Source organism: Plecotus auritus (genome assembly GCF_963455305.1).
Source record: "Plecotus auritus genome assembly, chromosome: 7".
Classification (NCBI taxonomy): domain Eukaryota; kingdom Metazoa; phylum Chordata; class Mammalia; order Chiroptera; family Vespertilionidae; genus Plecotus; species Plecotus auritus.
In genome coordinates, this window is record NC_137774.1 from 56,364,009 (window position 1) to 56,370,114 (window position 6,106).

The 6,106-nt window shown below is 58.2% G+C and overlaps 1 pseudogene across 1 annotated transcript; it reads right to left on the minus strand.

Annotated features, from left to right (window-relative positions):
* Positions 1-1,862: 1,862 nt before the first annotated feature.
* Positions 1,863-3,143, minus strand: LOC308252625 (interleukin-1 receptor-associated kinase 1-like; annotated as a pseudogene). Its single transcript has one exon. The product of its transcript is annotated as an interleukin-1 receptor-associated kinase 1-like (transcript).
* Positions 3,144-6,106: the final 2,963 nt, after the last annotated feature.

Here is a 6,106-nt window from a genome sequence, read left to right on the forward strand (position 1 = left end):
GCCTCTGTGCTCAGCTTGGATGGGGTGGAGTCTCAGGGCGGAGCAGACAGCAATGGCTTCCCATCAGCCCTGCCCTAATAGGCCCCTGTGTCTCAGTGTCCCGTGGTAATCGCTGCAAGCACCTCTGAGAGAAAGCCACCCTTGAGTTTGGCCCGCTGCTAGACAGTCCAGTTTCTCCCTGAATGAGTCTGGGTCCCCAGAATCTTGCCCAGAACTGGAGTTCAGAGCAGTTGGGATCTTTTGTCTCCCTCCCGCTTGAGAAAGCCAGCCGCGTACTCAGTTGCCTGCCCTCTCCGTGTGCGTCTCAGTACCTCTGCCTCCTGCAGCTCCTCTGAATCTCAGTGTGCTTTTCTCTTTCCTTCAGTTGTAGAATTTCCACTCAGCCAGCCTTCCTGTGGTTCTGGATGATGTCCGTTTTGTCTTTTAGTTGTAGTTTTGAAATTGTTGTGCGTGGCAGCAGTTCAGGTGTTTACCTATGCCGCCATCTTGGTTTCTCAAAACATAAGATTTTATTGCTCTAGTACAACTTGGACTTCACCAATACCTAGCTTTGTGAGGCATGTAGTGCGTTTTGACTGTGGACACAAAATCATTGTAAGCCTGTGCCTCAGCCCTGGGCTACTTTTGAGGATACTCCTTTTCATGAAACTTCACTTGCTTCTAAAACTGTGAGGCCCATTTTTTCCCTCCTTTCTCTGCCTTGATCTCAACTTCTCGCCTTGGGGCTTCTCACTGTCTGGGTAACACATGCCTCGTGCCTACGCCAACCTTGGGAAGTGACCCCTTTGTGACACCAGTGCCTGCAGCCTCTGGAGGTGACTTGGTTTGGAGCCTGTCTGCAGCATCCAGGGGTGGCCTGGCTGGCAGGCAGTCACGTTAGGCAAGCTCCCAGCTCCTCAGAGAAGCCTACAGACACTGGCCTGATGTGGGGCACTGCTGGACTCTCTGGGGTACCTCAGAACCCTCACTTCTAGCTAGTGGACTGAACCATAGGGCAACTTTTCCACATTGCAAGCAGTGGGAGGGCCCTGGGCCTCACCTGCACTATTGCACAGAGTGGCTGCTTTCCGCGGGGCTTCAGCCAAGGACAAAGGGAAGGGCTACTGGCTGCTGCTGTGGGCCAGGCTGCACATGCCTTGCCCAGCCCTTAGGGGCACCGGCTCCCTGCTGTATCCCACTGTGGGTCCCACCCCCTCTCCTCTGGCCGGGCAGCCAGCAGCCTTCAGACATGCATTCCTCCCCACACACCTTCCATGGCAGTGGCTGTCCTCTCCCCCAAGTGCTGGGCTGAAGGCAGGCCTTGGAGATATCCTGCCCCACAGCTGGCTTCTGGCAGCTGACCCAGGCAGCTCTGAGACTGGCCTGTGCCCACACCCCTACAGCACAGGGGCCACCACCTGCCCTGCCCTGTGAGGCTGGGGCCCACCCCTACTGACCACAGGCTCCTGAGGGTTTGTGTGCTCTGAGAACTTCCAACCATGAGGACTTTGACATCTGGGCTTGGGGGACCTGCCCGGGTGAAGAAATCAGCTCTGAAAGTCATCACTCTCTTCCGGGCCCCACCTGGGTCGGTGGTCCAGGCCCACGTCTGGGAGGCAGCTGTCTAGGACCCTCATAAGGCCAGCTTCTGCACTGTCTTCTGTCAGGCTGGGTTGATGACAATCTGTGGTGGACGTGATGACGCAGAACTGCCCAGGTGTGATCCTTCCACTGCTGTGGGCTGGGGCTCTGGTCCACTCCCCCATAACTCTCAGGTGGCACCCCCTTGAGTACAGCCAGCCTGTCTGAGGGGTGCAGGGGTCCACGTGGCAGCCCCCTGTGCAGGGCTGTCTGGCAGGGCTGGGCCTGGGGGCAGCCCGCAGTCAGGTTCCAGGAATGCAGGGCAGCAGACACGCCAGACACACTCTCATCACTCTCCACAGGCTGGGTGGGGCCTTTCTGGAGCCGCTCTGTTGCCAGGGCTGGGGCTTCTGAGGGCACTGCCAGGGGCTGCCAGGGACTGGCATTGCTGGTTGTGGACATGTAGGAGTTTTCCTGTGGGGAAGGGGGTTGCGGCCTCTGCCTCCAGTGGCCGCTGCAAAATGGCTGAGATGGGCCAGGCCAAAGTCTCCCAGTTTGGGCATCAGTCTATCATCCAGAAGGACACTGAAGCTCTTGACACCTCCATAAATGAGGCTGGGGCTGTCCTGATGTAAAACTGACTAGCCGGGCTGTGCCCAGAAGGATGCCCGGCACTGAGGCCGGGAGAGGGGGCAGGCCTGGGACTGGAAGTGGAGGTGGCCTTCCAGGGAGCCGTTAAGCAGGGAGCCGCAGACAAGGCAGTGGTAGCCGCTCTGAGCACAGCAGCCAGCAAAGTCCACGATGTTTGACGACAAAACTGACAGCTGCTCCACGTAGTCAGGAAGCTCTGCCCCACAGTGGCCGCCCCAGGCCTGCCTCCTCTTTCATCTTCTCCACAGCGCTCACTGTGTCCCTCTGGACGCCTGTGCACACGTCCGCGGCCACCCTCCCCGACCTTCAGCTCCTCTGAGAAGCCGTGGGTGCCCTGGAAATCCTCATGGAGGGGCCAGCAGAATGGAGAGGGGGTTCCCGTGCAGGAAGGACCCTGGGTTTTCTGGGCTCTGCTTGATGAAGAGGATTCTAGAGATGGTGGTGGTGGCCGGAGGGCAGCAGGGCTTCGGACAGGGCAGCACTCAGGCCCAGAATGGTTCTGGGAGCATGGAAAAGCTGAGGGGAGGAGGGTGGACGCTGACGATTGCAACTTCAGGGGCCTGGGACCTTGGCCTCAGAGGGTGCAGAGATAGAGCGGGTCCTGGGGCTGTGGTGCTGGAGGGTGGGAGCAGGGCGGTAGGGTGCCAGACCGGTTCGATGTCCCTCGCACAGAGCAGCTGCAAGTGTGCGAGGATGTGCATGAAGTCGGCCACGCGGGCATTTCATTTGATCCAGGGCCACAGGAGCGCGGTTTGGTCTCGCCCAATCAGGGCGGCAAATTGGCACCAGTCACTGGGCTCCAGGGCGTCCATCATTTTGTAGAAGCGGCACATGACCCAGGGTGGCACCTCGTACAAGAATTGTTGGGCACTAGGACCTGTGGGTCTCCCTGGGCCTGGGTCCCCCAGGCCCAGCCCCCAGCCCCCAGCCATGGCCACCGCTGCCTCGCTGCTGTCTCTGGGCCAGGGCTTCTTGGGGCCTAGGGCTGGCTGGGCCCGTGGACACTGACTCACACCATCCTCACCTTCTCATGGCTGCTCTGATGTGTGGAAGGCTTTGCAGGCTGTTGCTACTCTGAAGGGAGACACTCGGGATGTACATCCTATGAGCAGCTCGTGGGATATGCTCCTAGACACAGAGCTCCTGGGATGAGAGGTGTGCTCTTTTAGCTTGGCTGGCTGTCACTGGGCTGTGATTAACAGGCCAGGGTTGGGTTTGAGGCAGGGAGTGACTGGCTGGAGGTGGCACTGAGTCAGGTGGAGCCAGTGTTGGGATAGGCTTGAGGAAGGAGAGCAGAGATACCCCTTAGTCCTCAGAAGCCCTCTGCTTGAGCAAAGTTGGAGTTAGAGAGGAACAGTGACCTGGGCAAGCTGTGCTGAGGCAGCCCAGGAGGCAGTGGGTGCCCGGAAGAGGGTGGGACCCAGCCTGGGAGGGAGAGCATCGGTGAGGCTGCAGGAGGGGGCTCCTTCCCTGAGCCCCTGCCACAGGTTTGGGGCTGCCCTGGGCCCTCCCCATATCCCTCAGGAGACCTGCATCGCCCGCCCACCTACCAGGCAGTGACTACCCCAGACCCTACCTGGGCACTGGCATTGGGGTGGGTGAGAGCCCCCAGGTGCCAACACTGGGGTGGGTGAGAGCCCCCAGGTGCTGACATTGGGGTGAAAGAGAGCCCCAAGGTGCTGACACTGGGGTGGAGCAGAGCCCCCAGGTGCTGGCACTGGGGTGGAGAGCAGGTGCCTGATTCAGCTGCTGAGGCCAAGGCTTGGAGGTGGAGAGCAAGGACCGAGGCCCAGAAAGCCACTTGCCTTCTCCCCATGCTGGTCCTGAGTGGCCCTGCCCTGAGTGGCCAGGCTGGGGAGTCTCTGTGGAGAGGAGCTTTGGCCATGACTCCTGGAATGACTTGCGCAACCAGAGAGCCTGTCCACCCCCACAGCTGTCAAACTTCCTCATGCGGACACAATAACCGGACTTTAAAACATAAAGTGGCCCTGGCTGGTTTGGCTCAGGGGATAGAGCATTGGCCTGCGGACTGAAGGGTCCTGGGTTTGATTCTGGTCAGGGCACATGCCCAGGTTGTGGGCTGTGCAGGAGGCAGCCAATCAATGATTCTCTATCATCATTGATGTTTCTCTCTCTCTCTCTCTCCCTCTCCCTTCCTCTCTGAAATCAATCCTATATAATAAAGAGGTAATATGCAAATTGACCCTTATGCCCTCATACAAGATGGCTGCCCTATGTGGTCAAAGATGGCCACCACAAGATGGCTGGCAGGGGAAGGCAGTTGGAGGCAACCGGGCCTGCAGGGGAGGGCAGTTGGGGGTGACCAGGCCTGTAGGGGAGGGCAGTTGGGGGCAATCAGGCCTGCAGGAGAGCAGTTAGTTAGGTGTAGATCAGGCTGGCAGGGGAGTGGTTAGGGGCAATCAGGCAGGCAGGCAGGTGAGTGGTTAGGAGCCAGCAGTCCCAGATTGTGAGAGGGATGTCCGACTGTCCACAGGGATCAGGCCTAAACGGGCAGTCAGACATCCCTTGAGGGGTCCCAGATTGGAGAGGGTGCAGGCTGGGCTGAGGGACACCCGGCCTCTAGTAAAGATATATTAAAAAAAAATAAATAAATAAAACATAAAGTTCTTTCTGTATGGACTTCAGAGCCCGATGCAGTCGGATGTGCCCATGGGTCACACACGCCCAAACGCTTCTCACTCCTCACGGTCCACCAGCCAGGCTGGAGGCCTGAGAAGCTGCAAGGTCCCCCCGGTTGGTGAGGCCAGGCCAGCAGCGGGGCCCCAAGCACTCAGGGAGAAGGTGAGGTGTGGGCTGCACACAAAAGTGAAGCAAGGAAAGGTCCCCTCTCAGGAGGGCATACCACTAACAGTTTCACCTCCAAACTTCCGCAGGTTTTTCTTTGCTAATGCAAATAGATCGGCAGTTTTTCTTCACATAAATAGGGCCATGCATTAGGCCCTGTTCTGCCTCTGGAGTCTTTTTGGGCAGCAGGGGAGGGTCGACAGTGTGTCCTGGTCCATCACCTCCCCACTGTCAGGCCTCTGGCCTACCTCCTTGTGTCATGGCCAGGCCCACTGCAGAGATGAGCACACTGAGGCCCGGCTTCAGCCTGCCTCCTTGTGAGGAAGAAAGGGTGAGGGGCTGGTCATGGGGCAGGTGTTGGGGGCAGAGTCCCCATCCCTAGAGTGAGGCCCCTACTGGGACCCTCTGATGGGGATGGGAGGAGGCAGGCAGTGCCCACCAGGTGGAGGGTGGCGGGTCACTGGCTGGATTATTTCAGCAGGAGGCCTCCTGGAGGGAAGCTATTTTTAACTGTGAGAGGCTGGAGTGACTACCTCCCTCCCTTTATTGTCCTTTATTTTTGTCATCCTGGGACCAGCCAGCCTTGCCCACCTTCCTGGGAGCTCTGTCCCTTTAGAGGGAGGGAGACAGTGAGATGGAAGGAAGGGGAAGACCCCGTTTGTCCCCCAGGTCTGCCAGGCAGCCCTCATGCATTCGGCAGACAGAAGGGAGAGGGTTGAGAGGCTTGAGGACATTTTTGAGTCCTTGCTGGTCATATTACACCCACCACTGCCACCAGCAGCCTCTCAGGGACATGGAGAGAGTGCAGAACCCGTCTCAAAAACCTCCATTTAGAAAAGGGATGGTTTAGGTTGCAAAATTCACAAGTCCAGGGCTAGATTGAAAGGCCCCACAGGAGCCTGTCTGGACTCTTGATTCTCTCAGCATTTCCGCTCATTTGAGTGGGTCTTATTTTAGGGGGGCTCAGCCCATATAGCAGCCAAGGGGTCCCCAGCTGCCCCTGTAAGATAGAGCTCCTTCTTTTCCAGCTGATTCAACCAGTCTAGGGCCAGTCCTCATTGGTTGGCTTCAATCACATGCCCATATCTCA